This window comes from Lepus europaeus, chromosome 17 (genome assembly GCF_033115175.1).
Source record: "Lepus europaeus isolate LE1 chromosome 17, mLepTim1.pri, whole genome shotgun sequence".
NCBI classification, from domain to species: Eukaryota; Metazoa; Chordata; class Mammalia; order Lagomorpha; family Leporidae; genus Lepus; species Lepus europaeus.
In genome coordinates, this window is record NC_084843.1 from 79604863 (window position 1) to 79623687 (window position 18825).

Sequence of the window (18825 nt, forward strand, 5' to 3'; positions counted from 1 at the left end):
CTATGCCGATCCGAAGCCAGGAGCCAGGTGCTTCTTCCTGGTCTCCCATGTGGGTGCAGGAGCCCAAGTACTTGGGCCATCCTCCACTGCCCTCCCTGGCCACAGCAGAGAGCTGGCCTGGAAGAGGAGCAACCAGGACTAGAACCTGGTGCCCCTAGGGTATGCCGGCACCACAGGCATGCACGTTAGCCGACTGCTAGAATCAGAAGCAGCCAGGCTTGTAAGTGCTGCACCAAATGCCTGCCCCTTCTTCTCTTCTTCTGTCACTATGTACATACAAGCCAGCCTCAGATAGTACCTTTGCAGTCTGGCCCTTCTTGTGTATTCTCCAAAGTGGCTTCCCCAGTTAAGAGGAAAATAAGTTGGGCATCTCTGTTAAATAATCATATTTTCTGCTGATTTTTTGTTGTCTTCAATGTGCTTTAAAATCTCTAGGAAACAAATATAAAAGCGCACTAATTTTCCACAGCCTTTTGATCATGGGTTCCTTCAATCTGGTACCTTCTTGAGAGAATAAGGTTCCTTGCTGGAAGAACTTTTCTACAACCCTACCAAGATGGGGTTTAGGACCTTGATGGACTCCAAAGTGGAGACAGAGAAAGGCCACTGAATTTGTCTGCATGTGTTTTGGAAATGCTAATTGTCGGATAAATCACAAGTAAAGCAAAAAGCATACACATGCAATAAAGTATACAAGACAGTGTGAAAATACATGTACACCATTTAAGCCATAAATCACACGGCGTCCCACAGTAGTTCAAAACAAAATTGTTTTAATGAGACTTGTGTCTCATGTGTGGCATGTGTGATGGATTACAAAGGGAATGGCTATTGGAAGATTTAGGAGGAAAGAGTCACTCTGTTTTGCGCGACACCCAAATGCCATAACAAGCCATGGCAAGGCTGACTTTTTATTTTTAAATTGGGGAGACTTACGATTCACGTTTGCAGCAGCCCAACTAGATGCAGCTGGGTAAAAGTTTTGACAAATGGAATTTACCCCAACTGGAAAGTTACTAGAAAGGAACTCAGAGTGAGGGAAGGATTTCTGTAATCTTCAAATACTGAAGCCAGGAGGTTTGACGAATGGTTGGAGATAATGCAACACAGGAAGACAAAACAGGCCATCCACCTAGGGGCCTTTTTTTTTTCCAGGATAGAATACTATTAGATTTGTATTGGTTTTTTTCTTAAATTCATTTTGAAATCATCTCAGACTTAACAGAAGAGCTGCAAATGTTCTCTCTGCATAACTTTCACTTCCCTTCTCCTAAGGCTGCTCTTTCATACACCCGTGGTGCCATGATCCAAACCATTAAGTCAGTGTGGGGCCAGTATTCAGAACTCAGCCACAACCATCACTCGGATCCCAGCATTTTTCCCGCTGAAGTTCTGCTGCTTTTTCTCTCTCTCATGTTGGTTCTCCCAGTTTTCGTTTGTGCGGTTTGGACCTCTGTTAGGTGCACATACCTTTAGGGTTAATATGTCTTCTTAGAGAATTAAGGTTTTTTATATCATTAATTAATGTTCATCTCTGCCCTTGATAATATCCTTTGATTTTAAATAAGCTTTCCTTGAATCCCCGTAGATGCTCTTGTTTGCTTTTGGTTCCTGTTGGCATGGTGCATATTTTTCATCCTTTTACTTCTAATTTTTTTTGTGTGTAACTTAAACTAGACTTTCTACAGATAGCAATACTTGGGTTTTTCCCTATATTCAACTTCACAATCTCTTCTTTTAAATATCTCTTCTTTTAAATAACTCACATAGCCTAATCACTGTCAATGTGATTACCGGTGTGGTTGGCTTCCTATCTACTCTCCTGCTGCTGTTTTTGCCATTTGCTCTTTTTCCTTTTTCCTCTTTTTTGGACTTCTCTTGGGTTGTTTGAGGATTTCATGTCCTCTGTTGACTTACTACTTATACCACTTAAGATATATTAAGAGTTACTCAAATATTTAAAATGTATATTTTTAATGCATCTAAGTATCTTAAAAGAACATATCTACTGCACTCTAGAGCAGGAGTCTTAGGTATTCCCAATACCCCACCACCCCTTGTGGTAATGTTTTCATATATTTTACTTTTTTACATACTATAAACACATTTACGGCCGGCATTGCAGCTCACTAGGCTAATCCTTCACCTGCGGTGCCAGCACACAGGGTTCTAGTCCTGGTCAGGGCGCCGGATTCTGTCCCCGTCGCTCCTCTTCCTGTCCAGCTCTCTGCTGTGGCCCGGGAGTGCAGAGGAGGATGGCCCAAGTGCTTGGGCCCTGCACTCACATGGGAGACCAGGAGAAGCACCTGGCTCCTGGCTTCGGATCAGTGCAGTGCGCCGGCCGAAGTGGCCATTGGGGGCTGAACCAACGGAAAAGGAAGACCTTTCTCTCTGTCTCACTGTCCACTCTGCCTGTCCAAAAAAAAAACCAAACAAACAAACCACATTTACATTAATACTGCTTTTACCTTTGAATGTCAGATATCTTTGATGTTTTAAAATTAATTAAAATGATTAAATAAAATTAAAGTAAAAATATACATAAATTAAGATGACAGTAAGTAAAAGAAAAGCAATTAAAGTTAAGTGAATTAAAGTTTTAAATTGAAAATAAGTAGAAACTGTTTTACAGATATTCATTCCATGTCCAATGATTTTTCATTTTTTCTATCCCCGAATTTCCCAGTGATATTTCCTTTTGTCTCAAAAACTTCTGTGAATATCTTTTGTTGATTAGACCTGTTAACAATGCTTGGTCTTGGGTTTATTTGTGTGGAATCCTTTTTATTTTCGTCAGTTGAAAATGTTTTCTTAGTTTCTCTATGATAAGGTTTGTGGTGTACAGAAGCCACCAACATGGTGAGGAAGCAGGGTAATCTTGACCCCAAACTGTCTGTGTCCCTGGTGGACGTCCATTTAACCCCACTTCTAATCCCAGGCACTTAGTGGTCCATCCTCTGTCTCAGCGACTCTATCTTTCTGAGATCACTAGAGAGACTCATACGTGATTCAGTCTTGTGTCTTATTTAGTACACTCAGCATAGTATCTTGAGATTAATACATGTTGGATATCAGTGGCTTGTTCCTTTTACTTGTTGAATAGCCTTCTGTTGTATCGGATGTACCCTAACTTCTTTTTAATCCATGAAAGAGCATTTGCATTATTTAGGAATCATAAATAGAACTAATACAACTCTCCATGAACTGATTTTTTTTGTACAAACATGGGTTTGTGTTTTTCTAGAACACATGTTCTCAAAGAAAGGGATAACCCCAAGGTGGAAAAGTTGTTTTAGGAGGCAAAAAATATCATACTCCTCCTATATATAAAGTGCCTTGTATAGGTACATACACTGATGCACAGTACATCTGTAGTATTAAATTTCATGGGGGAATAATCACCAAAGCTCTGTAAAGAGACACATGAATGTTGTTTTTAAAAAAAATGTTTAGAAACTGTCATAGAGTTGGTACCTAGAAGGGAGCTGTGGGAACATACTGTATGTGTTTATCCTTGTAAATACTGTCCAACTCTTTTCAAAGGGCCAGTAACATTTTGCATTCATCTGCTCATCAGCAATGTGTGATACTGGCAGTTACTCCACATCCTTATTAGCTCTTGCCATTGCCAGTAATTTTTTTTCCTAAAGACTTTCTTTAAATTTACTATTCAGAGATAATGCTGAATTTATTGTGTATTCTTATAAGTATATTCTTATATAACATTAATATAAATTGTACAGATTTTTAAAAAGATGGGATCACATTATCCTGAGTGTTTCCAGATTCTTCGTTTTCTTATTTCAAGATAGTACAGTACACATCTTTTTTAAAGACATTTTTATACATCTATATTGTTTTATTTTGCATTTACCTAATGGCTAATATCAGTGAACATGTTTTGTGTATTTATTTAGCATCTTTATATCATCTTTATTGGAGTGTCTGTTCAAGTCTTTTGTGCACTCTAAAAATATTTTTCAGAGCAAATTTATGTTTACGGAAATATCATACAGAAGGTACAAGGTTCCCATTTGCTACCCTTCCCTCCCTCCAGTTCCCCTGTGATTAACATCTTGCATTTGTGTAGAACATGTGTTACAACAGTGGGTAGATGTCAACACATTTTTATGACTGAAAACTCATAGTTTAAATTAGAGTTTTCCCTTTGTATAGTTTTGAGTTATGACAAATACATAACGTATGGTAAACACCACTGCTATAGCACACAGCATTTCACTGCCTTAGCCATGCCCTGTGGAGCCCCCTCACCCCACCCTGAAACCATGGGAAAGACTGATCTTTACAATAGCAGTATTTTCATTAATGGAGCAACAGTAAGGCTAACAGATAATTTCTCAGCATAAATAATGGAAAAGAGGATAATGCAGAATCATAAGTTGCAAGTGTAGAGAGAAAATAAAAACCAATTAATTTAGAATTCTAGGAGGGTGGAGTAAGGTGGTGACTGAATAAGGTGCTTGAACAAGAATCTCCTTGCAGAGACAGCAATTTGGACAGCTATTCATGTACCCAGGCCCCTCCAAAGAGCTTGGAAAGCCAGGCCAGTGCCTATGGATGGAGTCTGTTGGCTTGCCCTGATATCAGGTGAAGACCCGTGTTCCAGTGGGATGCAGTCATTTCTGGATTGTCATGGCTCTGGCCATTGTGGTAATTGGGGGGTGAAACAACAGATGGAAGACCTCTCTTTCTCTCTCTTCTCTCCTTCTCCCTGTATAACTCTGCCTTTTTGTTGTTGTTTTTACAGGCAGAGTTAGTGAGTGCCGTGCCACAGGCAGAGGATTAGCAAAGTGAGCTGTGGCACCAGCCTCCTCCTCTGTGTTAAATAAAGAGTTCAGCTAATAGTATTAAGTAAAAAAAGAAACTAGTAAAAAAAAAAAACAATAAACTGTTCCTCAACAGTCAAGACAAGGACTGTTCAAGTCACTGCTTCTCATAGTGTAAATGTAAATTCTACAGGTTTTCTTTTAGGTGGTCTGTTGTCACAGATCAGGAGGAACATGTGATTTTTGTCCCTTAGATACTGGCTTATTTCACTAAGTATGATGTTTTCCAGATTCATCCATTTTGTTGCAAATGACTAGATTTAATTTTTTTTTATTGCTGTGTAGTGTTCCATAGAGTCCATATCCCATGATTTCTTTCATCAGTATTCTGTTGATGGGCATTTAAGTTGATTCCATGTCTTAGCTATTGTGAATTGAGCTGCAAAAAACGTGGAGATGCAGATAGCTCTTTTATTTGCTGAATTCATTTCCCTTGGATAAATTCCGAGGAGTAGTATGGCTGGGTCGTATGGTAGGACTATGTTCAGGGCTCTGAGGTACCTCCAGACTGTCTTCCATAGTGGCTTTATCAGTTTGCATTCCCACCAAGAGTGGATTAGGGTACCTTTTCCCCCACATCCTCTCCAGCATTTGTTGTTTGTTGATTTCTGTATGAAAGCCATTATAACTGGGGTGAGGTGAATCCTCTTTGTGGTTTTGATTTGCATTTCCCTGAGGGCTAGTGATCCTGGACATTTTTTCATGTGTCTGTTGGCCATTTGGATTTCCTCTTTTGAAAAATGTCTAAGTCCTTGGCCCATCTCTTAAGTGGGTTGTTTGTTTAGTTGTTGTGGAGTTTCTTGATCTCTTTGTAGATTCTGGTTATCAATCCTTTATCAGTTGTATAGTTTGCAAATAATTTTTCCCACTCTCAATTGCCTCTTCATTTTCCTGACTGTTTCTTTTGCCGTACAGAAACTTCTCAATCTGAAGTAATCCCATTTGTTAATTTTGGCTTTGACTGCCTGTACCTCTGGGGTCTTTTCCAAGAACTCTTTGCCTATGCCAATGTCTTGCAGGGTTTCTCCAGTGTTCTCTAATAATTTGCTGTTGTCAGGTCATAGATTTAGATCTTTAATCCATGTTGAGTGGATTTTTGTGTAAGGTGTAAGGTAGGGGTCTTGCTTCATACTTCTGCATGTAGAAATCCAGTTTTCCCAGCACCATTTGTTGAAGAGACTGTCCTTGCTCCAGGGATTGGGTTTAGCTTCTTGATCAAATATAAGTTGGTTGTAGATGTTTGCATTGATTTCTGGAGTTTCTGTTTTGTGCCATTGGCCTATGTATCTGTTTTTGTACTAGTATCAGGCTGTTTGATTATAATTGCCCTGCGGTATGTCTTGAAATCTGGTATTGTGATGCCCCGGCTTTAGCTATTTGAGGTTTCCTGTGCTGCCATATGAATTTCAGCATCATTTTTTTATTTGGCAGATAGAGTTAGACAGTGAGAGAGACAGACAGAAAGGTCTTCCTTCTGTCGGTTCACCCCCCAAATGGCTGCTACAGCCGGAGCTATGCCAATCTGAAGCCAGGAGCCAGGTGCTTCCTCCTGGTCTCCCAGGCGGGTGCAGAGAGACCAGGGCCATCCTTTACTACCTTCCTGGGCAACAGCAGAGAGCTGGACTGGAAGAGGAGCAACCAGGACTAGAACCCGGCGCCCATATGGGATGCCGGCGCTGCAGACGGAGGATTATTCAAGTGAGCCACGGCACTGGCCTCTCAGCACCATTTTTTCTAGATCTGAGAAAAATATCTTTCGTATTTTGATTGGTGTTGCATTGAATCTGTAAATTGCTTTTGGAAGAATGGACATTTTGATATTGATTTTGCCAATCCATGAACATGGAAGATTATTCCATTTTTTTTTTGTATCTTCTTCTATTTCTTTCTTTAATGTTTTGTAATTCTCATCATAAAGATCTTTGACATCCTTGGTTAAATGTATTTCAAGATATTTAATTATTTTTTGTAGCTATTATGAATGGGATTGATCCTAGAAGATCTTTCTCAGCTGTGGCATTGTCTCACACACCTTTAACACATGGTTATGCAAGGGCAGATTGCATGTTTTCAATTAATTTTCTCTTACAATAACTCAAAAAACTGGAGGGCCCAGTGCTGTGGTGTAGCAGGTAAAACTGCCACCTGCAGTGCTGGCATCCCGTATATCCTCGGTCGAAGTGACCCCAGGTTAGGCACAAACCGCCCAAAAGCGTAACGCCGCTTCTTGGTTCCTCCTTTTACTTTAGGCTCACCTGGCAAATTCACTTAAGGGACTGATCATCCCAGAATTCAGAACTAAGTCATCTTCCCTCACTCGAGAGAGGTGACTCTCCAGAGACAGCGTGTGGGCATACGGCGTTGACCTAATGAATCAAGGAGGTCCCCCCACTAAGCAGAGGACATACAACACTGTCTGTTCGTCTGACGTAGGGAACCACCTGCATAATGCCATCAGCCACTGAGGTTTTAGGAATTTGTTTTGTTATGGCAGAAGTGCTGTGAGTGTCTTTCCTTTGGCTAGAATTGGTGTGGCATGCCAGTCTTAAGTGCTCAAACAGGGGAAAGATACGCCCCTCTCAGAAGCCCACAGAGATTACCAAACATAATGAATCTGTGAGTGATAAGTTGAAGAAAAACAGAAGTCCTGTTTTATCATCAAGTGTTGAGTATCTCATGTAACAGACACAGATGGACATTTTATCGACATGATGGGATGGGAAAACACAACATGGGGGTGTGATTACTAGGTCTATACTTAGTTTATAAATATGCTCTATTAGTTTTCTATTCCTGCCAAAACAAATTTAAGAAACTCAAATGCTGCAGACTTACTGTCTTGACGTCTTAGTGGTCATGGGTCCAGAGTGGTCACACAGGCGAACACAGTGAATGGTCACACAGACTAACAAGAAATGGCAGTAGGGCTCTTTCTGGAGACTCTAGGTAAGAATTCATTTCCTTGACTTTTCCAACAAGAAGTACCTGTCTTCCTTGGATTATGACTCCATTAAGCCATCTTCAATGACAATAATGTCTCTCTCTTTTATCCCTAGTGTCTGTCTCTCTCTCTCCCTCCCTCCCTCCCTCTCTCTCTCTGTCTCTGTCTCTCACCATACCCAGAAAAGATTGTTTGCTTCTGAGGACTCAAGCATTAAGAAATGGATTATCCAGGATAATATCCTTACCAGAGTTTTTAATTATTTTTTGAAATGAATTTTATTTATTTGTTTGATAAGCAAAGTGGCAGAGAGAAAGAGAGAGAGAGAGATGTTCCATCCATTGGTTTACTCCCCTCATGGCCACAGCAGCTTGGGCTAGGAGGGGCTAGGCTGAGGACAGGAGGCTGTAACTTCATCCAGGTCTCCCACATGGGTGAAAGGGGGAGCTGAATCAGAAGCAGGACAACCGGACTGGAACCAACACTCCAATATGGGATGCTGACATCACAGGTGGCAGCTTAACCCACTGTGCTGCCACTACGTAGGCCCCAAGGTCTTTAACCTTGAAATCACATCTACAAGGTCACTCTTGCTAGCTAAGGAATGTTCAAAGCAGTTTATTTGTGATAACCAAATATTCGAAAGGGCCCAAATGCCCTTTGGAGGGTGAATAGCTAAACCATGCTACACTCACACCATGCAATACTATGCAGTAATAAAAAGGGGGCAGGCTGTGCATAGATCTCAAGGGCACTATGGCTAGTGAAAAAAGTTAATCTGAAAAGGTCATTGCCGGCCCGTGCTGTGCCATAGTAGGTTAAGCCTTTGCCTGTGCTGCCAGCATCACAGATGGGCACTGGTTCGTGACCTGGCTGCTCTACTTCCCATACGGCTCTCTGCTATGGCTTAAGAAAGCAATGGAAGATGGCCCAAGTCCTTGAGCCCCTGCAACCATGTGGGAGTACAGAAGAAGTTCCTGGCTCCTGGCTTCAGATTGGCTCAGCTCTGGCCATTGTGACCAATTGGGAGTGAACCATCAGACGGAAGACCTCTCTCTCTCTGCCTCTCCTCTCTCTGTGTAACTCTTTCAAATAAATAAATAAATCTTTAAAAAATATACTCGGTCTCATCCAGGTTTTGATGTAAATTGACCAAGGTGGGGACTGGGAATGGGCACTTATTAGAACTCTCCAGGTGATTCCAGTGCAGAGCTGAGGCTGAGAACTACATCTCTCAATCCTTGTTATTCTAAGTGTCTTCTTTGGGCCAGCAGCAACAGCGCATGACCTAGGAACTGCTACAACCTCCAAATCCCAGGCCCTACCTCGGGCTTCCTGCATGAGAAGTGCATTTTAACAACATCCCCGGTTGATTCTTAGACACATGGGGGTTTGAGAAGTACTGTTCTGCAGCAGGGTTTAATGCTGAGGAGCAGAAAACAAGAACAAAAGGAAATTTTCAGTTTTGGAAAGCAACTGTAATGAGAGCCAAAGGAAAGGCTGCTGATGAACAGGTGGTTCCTTGCGTCTACATTGTCAAGATGAGCTTCCGCATTGATCAAATCACGGGCTAATTGCTGACCTTCCTCCCCGTGCCCGTGGCTACAGATGAACTCAATGATAGGAGCCAGGTTAACTGGCTGCTCAAAAAAGATCTCATTCCCTTCCTGGAGTGCAGATGGGACATATAACGAGCCTCATCTGTGCCCATCCTAACGAGGCCATGCTGGGATTTCTCCAACAGTGTCTTGCCTGCATGGCTGAAGCTGTGTGGAGTCCATGGCACCTCAGCGTATAAACCAGATTCATTAATCCAGCTGTGTGTAGCCATTTATTTGTGTGAGCCGATCTTATTCCAGGCATGGTTAAGAAGGCATTAGGGTATAGAGATGAAGACAGAGAGCCTGCTTGGAGGAACTTGATGGACTCGGGGGTCAGAGGCTCTGAGTACTTAATGCCCAGTGTGAGGAGAGTAGTGGAAACCCCAGAAGGACAGCCCCATGACCACATTCGGAGGCGGTTCATAGAGAAGGTGATTGTCAGGATCATGTCGAATCATTCCTGTTAACTCCCCAGGCTGTGAGGATGAGAAAGGGCAAGGGGGCATTAAGCAGACAGGGGGAAGAGGGAGAGCAAAGTCAGGAGACATGAAATTTCTGGAAATCTTGCTTCTCTTTTTCTTATATTCAGGGTTTGTAAAAAAAACAACATTATGGATATAGAAGTTCAAATTGTTTCCTTTTGTGGAGAGTCAGGGGAGTGATTTATGCTTAATTTTGAGCTTGAACCCGAAATATTTCCAGTGTGGACAGAGACCCTAAAGGCTGCTACAGTCTGAACAGAAAAGTATAAAGCAAAAAGGAAATGAATGCACTGTTTAGAGTCTGGGGGTCCCTGGCACACGAGGTCTACTCAAGGTCACTTCTGACTTTTTTTACCCAGGACAAGCAGTCAAACAACCTCCCCCTGGAGCCTTGTGACATAGGGATACACATGGAGGAGGCTGATAGCCAGCAGGATGGAGAGTCCATCTCTCAGGAAGCAAACAGATCCAAAAGGCAAAAAAAAGGAGACTTGACAGGGACTAGACCCACTCGATGTCAGTCTCTGGAGCTCTGTATCGGAGATGGAGTCAGAGACATGGGTTCCTATTAGAACCTTGAAACCCACCAACCATGAGAAAGAGAAAAAGTCTGAGTAAAACACCAAACACGAGGCAAAGTTTGATATAGGTGATCAACGCCAATTTCCCTCCCTGCCACAGCCCCCTTTCCATGCTAACGCTCTGGGAGCCAAACCCAGATTTCAGTGGTAACTAGCACTGTTTGCTTCCCTTTGACTTCTTGTCTTCAGTGAGAGCCTCTGTTGCTGTTGGGTGAAGATCCATGGGACAGTCCACCAAAGCATTGAAATGTCCCCCTGTCTTCCTTTCTTTCCTTCCTTGCTCCCTTCCACATTAAATGAACCCACTGCAGCTGTCTGCATTCTGAGGGCTGAAACACACTCAGAATGAATGCAAGGAATTAACAATCAAGGGTTATTTCCTTTCAACCCTCAACATAGCTCCATGAAGTAGGTAATAGCATACTATTCCCATTTTACAAGTTTAGAAACATTGAGGCATGTAATCTTGCCCAAGACCACTCAGCTCCCAAGTGTTGGAACTGATCTGTCCAAGTTTACCCTGGACTGGGCTGCTTTTAGTGGGGCCATTTCCTATGCCCATGGCTCAGTAGACATTGCAGGGACATGACCTCGGGTGCCCCAGTTGCCATGGTGTTTGGGTCACCACCCGTGGAAAAAGACTCCGATGATCTTGGAACAGTCCTGAGATGGTGAAATGTTGCCATGGGTATGGGTTCTGTGACCTGAGACCAGATAGCCTAGGGCTGCCTGGAGAGGGTTCACGTGACGTGTCCACATGTCTCATTTAGAGTGTGTGTTGTATCATGGGATCAATGCGGGACTCGGATCCAGGGACAGGCACATGAGTCACAGCTGCAGAATGATTCCATTCTGTTGGATGCCAGCAGGCGAGTTAGCCTGAAAACAAGTTATGCTTACGGAAGTGTTGGATGAGTCCGTTGTGGACAGCCCTGAGTGCAGCGGGTCATTTCTTGTCCTTAATTACTCTGGCCTCTGTTGGGGATGGAAAATAAGGTTAATCCATTACAGTCTGTCCCTAGAGCCGAGACCCCCTTGGTTATTTCTGCTTTTAAAATCCCTCACTTTTTTCAAACGAATGTGATTATTGTTTTAAATTTGTAAATGAATAGAATTAACAAAGAAATTCTAACTCAAGTGCAGGATTGCATTTATTTGGCATCTATTCCATCGATGTCTAGTGTTGAAAAAGCATTGTTAATTGTGTGCACACTGTTAATTAACTCAACATGTTTAATGGTTGTTTTCTTAAATAACTAGTAGGCCATATGTAAATGATCTTTCAAGCATTCACATTTCATTTTGTAAAAGAGTAAAGCACAGGACAGATTGCTGGACGCATTAGGTTGAACGCGGCCCATGGCTCACTTGTGCTCTTAGGGAAATGGAAAACCCTCCTCACCACCTCAACCTAATGCCCATAGAAACCCAGAGGGGCCAACATTCCTGCACTTGGAAATATTACCACATTGTCAAAAGAGCAGCAGATCCACAATGTAAATTGTGAGAAATGTTGATTCCGTTTTTCCTGTAACCATAAACTCAGCATTCTTTTAAGCTCAGAAACAAAAATGGTAACATCTAGCATGACCTGTACACGGGATGGGTGCTGGGGCCAGTGCTGCCTGCAGTGCAGGCATCCCATATAGGTACCAGTTCATATCCTGGATGCTTCATTTCTGATCCATCTCTCTGCTATGGCCTGGGAAAGCAGTAGAAAGATGGCCCAAGTCCTTGGGCCCCTGTACCCGTGTGGGAGACCAGGAAGCTGCTCCTGGATCCTGGCTTTGGACTGGCACAGCTCCGGCCATTGAAGCCATCTGGGGAGTGAACCAGCAGATGGAAGACCTTCTGTCTCTCTCTCTCTCTGCCTCTGCCTCTTTGGAACTCTGCCTCTCCAATATAGATACATCTTTAAAAAATAAGGGGGGATGGGTGCCTTTTTCCATTTCACTCTCAGAAAGGTCCTGCAATTAATCTGTGTATCATCCCATTTTATAAACCCAGGCAGGTAACATCCAGTTTCCCTGGGTCGCACACCTAGTGTGGTAGCCACTAGTGACACTTGGTGAACATTTCTTATTTCCTATTCATCTAAGTGGGATTGGCCAGCAGTCTCCTTTGGTGGTCATAGCTGAAAACAACTAATTACCCAGGCTGGAACTGTGGTGCACAGGGTTAAGCTGCAACCTTTGACGCCAGCATCCCATGTGGGAGCCGGTTTGTATACCAGCTGCTCCACTTCTGATCCAGCTCCCTGTTAAAGCACCAAGGAAGGCAGCAGCAGATGGCCCAAGTCCCTGGGCCCCTGCACCCACATGGGAGACTAGAAGCTCAAGGCTCTTGGCTTCAGATTGGCCCAGCTCTGGCCGTTGCAGCCACTGGGGGAGTGAACCAGTGGATGAAAAGTCTCTCTCCTTCTCTTAAAAACATTACCCTACTTCTTGCTTGTTGAGCATCTGTAGGAGACAGAAGATTCATTCTTCGGCACACCTGGAAAACTTCTTCTGTAATCTTCCTTGGCATTGTGTGTGTTGAAACAGAAGTATTGGTCTGCTCAGGATGCAGGAGGGTGTGTTTTTGACTTTTGTGGTTTTTTTGTTTTGTTTTACTTACGATGCAGGGAGGCACCATGGTGAATCTAGAGGAAGGAAAGAGTGTGTGTGTGTGTGTGTGTGTCGAGAAAAAGATGAGCAAGAGCATGTGCAGGAACAAGTCAGAACTAGAGATGTGTAGAGCGACACGTAAGAAAGTACTACACTAACATATGAGGTCTCTTGGAAAATGAATCTAATGAGAAAACTATGCATGGAAATTTTTTAAAAAAGGTTCTGTAGCAAAACAAAAGAAACATCTAGGTATACTTCCAACAAAACATGCAAAATCTCTATGAGGATCACCACAAAGCTCCTGAAAATATCTCAAGGAAGAACTAAACATTTGGAGACACATTCTGTGGTCATGGATTGGAAGACTCAATCTGGCCCAGATATCTGTATTTCTTCACTTGATAGACCAACACAGTCTTAATCAAAATCCTATCAACAGGACCAGCAATGTGGTGTAGCAGGTGCTGGCATTCCATATAGGTGCTGCTTCAAGTCCCGGCTGCTCCTCTTCCAATCTAGGTCTCTACTATGGCCTGGGAAAGCAGTAGAAGATGGCCCAAGTGCTTGGGCCCCTACCATCCGTATGGGAGAATCGGATGAATGTCGGGGCTCCTGGCTTCAATTTGCACAGTTCCAGCTGTTGTGGCCAACTGGGGAGTGAACCAGCAGATGGAAGACACCTCTCTCTCTCTCTCTCTCTCTCTCTCTCTCTCTGCCTCTCCTTCTCTGTGTAACTCTTTGAAATAAATCTTTTTTAAAAAAATCCTATCAAGATGTTTTACAGTTACCAAACTGATTTTAAAATCTGTGTGGGGATGAAGACACCCCAAAGATCCCACTGCCCATAATTGAAGATGAACACACTGGAGGACTGACGTGTCACAGCTGCCCTAACTTATGAGACAGCCAATCATGGCAATGTGGGACCGGTGAGAGTCAGAATGGTAATACAAGAAGAGACCTTCTCGAATACAGTTATGAGACCTTTGACAGGAAAGCAAGGTGATACATTGGAGAAAATCTTCTTAAGAAAGGGCACCAGATTTGTGAAATCTCCATTCCAGGAGAGGGCAAAGGACTGTCCCCAAAGGCAGGTGGCTTTCAATGGAAACGCATGCCTGCAGGTCACCCTGCACATGGCTGACCAGGGGAGGATGGTTTGAGGCCATAGGCACCAGGAAAGTCTCTAGGTGTGCGTTCCCATTAGTAACACTGTTTAGGGCATGCGCCTGGTCAGGTGGACTGCCTGCACATCTCCAAGTACACTGCGGTCCACCCAGGAAGCCAGGGCAGAGCAGGGAGCACAGCACAGGCTTGACCTGGACAGGGGCCTTTCCCATCCACTTTGCCTGCCCTGTAGCAACCTTGCGTGCAAGCCCATCATCGGGCTCACATTTCCCCCAGATAAGGAGCAGAAGATGCAGGTGAAGACTCCAGAATATGGCCTTATGGTTCCCAGGAACAAGAGGACCAGTGTTGAGCACTGGAGAACAGGAGCGCTGACTGGCCCATGGCTGTGGCTTCCCAGCCTGGAGAGATGAGTCATCAGCACAGTAGCCACTTATAACCCTCTAGCTCATCAGCTTCTGGCCTCAGTGTGATTCTGCAAAAAGCACCCTGTGGGGACCAGTAATTTTGAGCCCTTGGGGTCCTGCCACTGACACAGCCATGGCTCATTCGAGAATGGAGTACAGAGTGGTCAGCTCCAAACCAAACTCAACACCTAGAGAATCCTGGGCCTTCCAGATCCAGGGGAAAATGGCTATGGTCTAACTTGCCCCATTGGGATGACCCAGGTAGCTTCTGATGAACAGGGCCTAGTCACCTTTTGGAGGTCGTGTGGGTTGAGGAAGAGGCTACAAGTGTCTGGGACCCTTGGAGAACTGGGATGCTGTCTCTGCCCAAGACAGGGTTCTAGACTCCTTCCTTATGGAGCCTCCAGGCCAGGAGCCTCTGAGCCCAGGAGTCTCTTCTCCCAATATCAGGGGATACATTCTCCATGCTAATGACCCCTAGGTGGCAGCATGACCTGGAGAAGGTGAACCCACTGTGACAGCAGCCCAGGAGGCCTGAGCTGCTAGAGGGCATGTGGGCATCTGGCCAGCCAGGTGTGCCACCAGGACCACCTAGACATTCTGGGCTGCCTCCACCCGCTAGCATCCTGGTCTGTGATCAGAAGTGCCCTGGGGTCCTCTCGCAGGCTCAGGCCTTGAGATGCTGGATTGTGAGATGGGGCAGGGGAGGATGGAAGGCAAAGAAGGAAGAAGAGCGGGAACCTGGTTCCCGCACACCCAGGACAGTGCACAGAGGTGATCATGGGCCTGGTCCCTTGGCTGGGCCCACACTCCTGAACTGTCCCAAAGGCCACATGTATCTAGCCATTGCTGCTCCTCCAGTCTTCCCCTGGTCCACGCTGGGCACAGGTCAATCTTAGGAAGTGATGGAGCACCCTGAGCTGGGTCTCTGATTGCAGCTGGTGGCTGTGGCACCTCCAGCCTCTTGCAAGGGATTCAGGGACACTGTGTGGCAGCTCAGCTCCCGGGGTTACAAAATCAAATGCATTCTGAAATAAACAATTTAATATATAATCCACAAGGGGCCAGAAGTTCCCGGGTTCCCTCATGAAGGCAGGAGGTGTATGTGGCAGTCTACAGGTGCCTGGGTCCGTGTCCTAACTCATCTCCTGCTCTGAGGATGCCCATAGCAACTGTGGCAGTGGGCTGGCTCCCCTGGCCGAGATGAGCCAGGGTGAGGCTGCTCAGGGAGGGGGAGAGGAGCTGCAGAGAGGAGCCTTGTCCATCGGGGAGGCACTGGGCATAGAGAAGCTAGAGTTTGGCTGAGTTGAGCTAGGGTGAGCTCAGGGAGGGGGAGAGGAGCTCCAGAGAGGAGCCTTGTCAATCAGGGAGGATGCCGGGCATAGAGAAGCTAGATGCTGGCGGAGTTGAGCTAGGGTAAGGCCACTCGGAGGGGGAGAGGAGCTCCAGAGAGGAGCCCTGTCAATCACGGAGGATGCCGGGCATAGACAAGCTAGGCTCCTTGGCTGACATGAGCATGGGTGAGGCCTCAGAATGGGGGAGAGGAGCTCCAGAGAGGAGCCTTGTCCATCGGGGAGGCCGCTGTGCTTAGACAAGTTAGGCTTCTGGCCCGTCTGAGCTGGACAGCTGGTGGGTTCGTCTTCCCCTCCAGGTGCCCACACACATCCAGCTGCTCCATGGAGTGGGCAGCAAGGAAGCCTCGAGCCAGGGAGGACACACGGGCCTGGTCTACCAGCCCAGGGCTGGCTCCTGCAGGCTCCAGCCCATGACTGTCCCCAGAGTGCATGGGGCTCCCATGCAGGGAGGGTGTCTTCAGCCCTGCTCCCAGGGCTGGCACAGCCTGCATGGGCCCGGGTTCCAGGGGCTCTGAGGAAGGTGGGGGAGGGGCCCTGAGACCCTGCTGGCCGCCCAGCTCCAGGGGCCAGAAATCAGCGCCTTTGACAGGCGGGCTGAGATTTGGGAGGCCCCCCCATCGGGACAGGTCTCCCCTGCTCTGCAGGCTCTGTGGGGCCGAGAGGCCCGGGCCACACAGAGACTCTGAGGACTTCACAGACAGGGCTGGGGACGAGGGCTCCGGGGAGGCGCCCTCTTCACGGCCTCCCTCCTCGTCCTCTTCAAAAATTGTCTCGGGCAGGACGAATCTCAGGTCCCGCAGCAGCTTTGGCCAGGGAGACGCAGGGCACTCAGCAGCCAGGTCTTCCTCCTCCTCTTCCTCCTCTTCCTGCTCCTCCAGGCAGCTGGAGTACTCCTCGTCCTCATTGTCAGAGTCGTCGTTGAAGGTCACGTTGAGTTTGGTCAGGGAAGTCCAGCAGCGGAGGGGGCCTGGCTCGTCCAGCCAGGAGCACTGGGGGCTCCAGAGGCGGGTGGCGCCCCCTGACCCTGAGGCCCCTACGGAGGAGCCCGGGCCGCGGGGCTGGGTGCTGCTCTCGCCACCACTGCCCTTCTCCTCCTTGGTGTCTTGCTTGGAGTCGTGCTGGATGGCAGATCCGAGAGGACCGGTCAACTCAGGGACAGAAGCTGAAGCCCCCACTGGCTCCTGGGGAGCTGCAGCAGCGGGGTGGCAGCCTTTGCTTACCTCAGCGATGCTCTTGCGCTTGAGGGACACTGGCGGGGAAGTGCGCTCCTGAGAGCCAGGCAGTACCTGCAGGGCCGGGCTGCCATCTTCCGTTGGTTTGGCTGGAAGAACAGATGGGATTTGCTTCTGCACGGCTGCTATCTGGCCTGCAGGGTGCCTGCCCTGACCTGACCCTTGGGGTCCCCATCGCTTGGTGTGACACTCAGGACACCTCCAGCCTGCTGGCTGCAGAAGGAATGGTGCATGCAGCCTGGGCCATGGGCGTGCCGGGGACACCTCTGGTTCTTCCTGCAAGGCCCCACGGGCTGGACACTCCTTGAGTCCCCCTCCTCACTCTCTCATCTCTGGGGACCGAGGCACCAACTCAGGACCCCGTCACTACCCCACCTGACCTCCTGTGCCCTATCAGTGCATTGGCTGAGTTACCTACATCTGAGTCCCTCCTAAATTGTAGGAAAGGAACTGAGCCTAAGATGATGGGGGTGAGAGCTGGGGCTGTGGGGCAGACATGGAGTCTGGTTCAGGTCCTCAGGGACAGGAAATGCGGTTTCTAAAGAGGTGGCAGGGGTTCCCTGTGTCCTCTGCCCCTGAGCCACTGTCCCTTTCCCGGTGAGATTGGCCTGTCACCACTTCTGTCCCACAAGTTCCCAGGGGAGGCAGCACCTGGAAGCACAGTGGAGCCTCCCCAGTGCCTGAACAGCCTGCACCTTGGCCTGCACTGCCAGTCTCTAGAGCTGGGACAAACCCATCTCCGCTCTGCGTGGGGACCCAGGCGCTCAGGTCCTTGATGGCAGCAGCATCGGGACGAGTACGGGGACCCCTCCCCACCAGAGCCCAGAGGCCAGTGCTGCTCTGGGTCCTGCTGACTTGTGTTGGCCCGAGGCTAGGACTGCAGAGCCCACACTCAGCTGCACTTGGGTTCTTCCTTGAGGGCCCCCAGCACCTGCCTCTATGCCCACTCTGCTCACAGGAGTGGACTCGGCCCCCACAACTGGGCTCAGGGCACCTGGGCCTTCTAGGGGTCCTCAGATGGCCGAAAGGGATCCAGTGCCGGCTGGACCACCCCGCAGGAGGATTCAGGGAAGCTGCCCGAGGCTCCCTCAGGCCATGCTGTCAGAGCTTCTGAAAGCAGAACTGCTGAGCCCGGGGAGGACAAGGAGGACTAGGAAGAGGGGAGGCCCTGGGCGGGGCTGCCACTCCCACTACTGACTCCCCCAAGGGAGCATGGGATGGGGCCGTGTGCTGGACTCACCTTCGGGAGGCAGGAGGCACTGGAGCTTCCCCAGCTCACGCATGGAGGCCCGCAGCTGCCTGATGACCGCATCCTCGCTCAGTGACCAGGCCTGCTTCAGGGTCACCTGCAAGAACTCCTGGGTGTGGTCCCTGGACATCTTCAGCAGGCGCTCTAGATGTGGGGGTGGGCATCAGGCTAGGAGGAGCCCTAGGGATGGTGCAGCCACCATGGCTGCTCCAACCCTTGTTCCTGTTCCACCCCTGACCCTGGCCCTGTCCCCCACTTGCTGGCCCTGAGGCTCAGCCTCAGCTTGGACGCCCTCAGCAGGACAGGGCCTGCCTGGTGTGCACAGCAGGCTCCCTCCTGTGTCTGCTGGGGCTGGGGGAGCTCAGCCCTGCTCAGAGTCACAGGACACCAGGT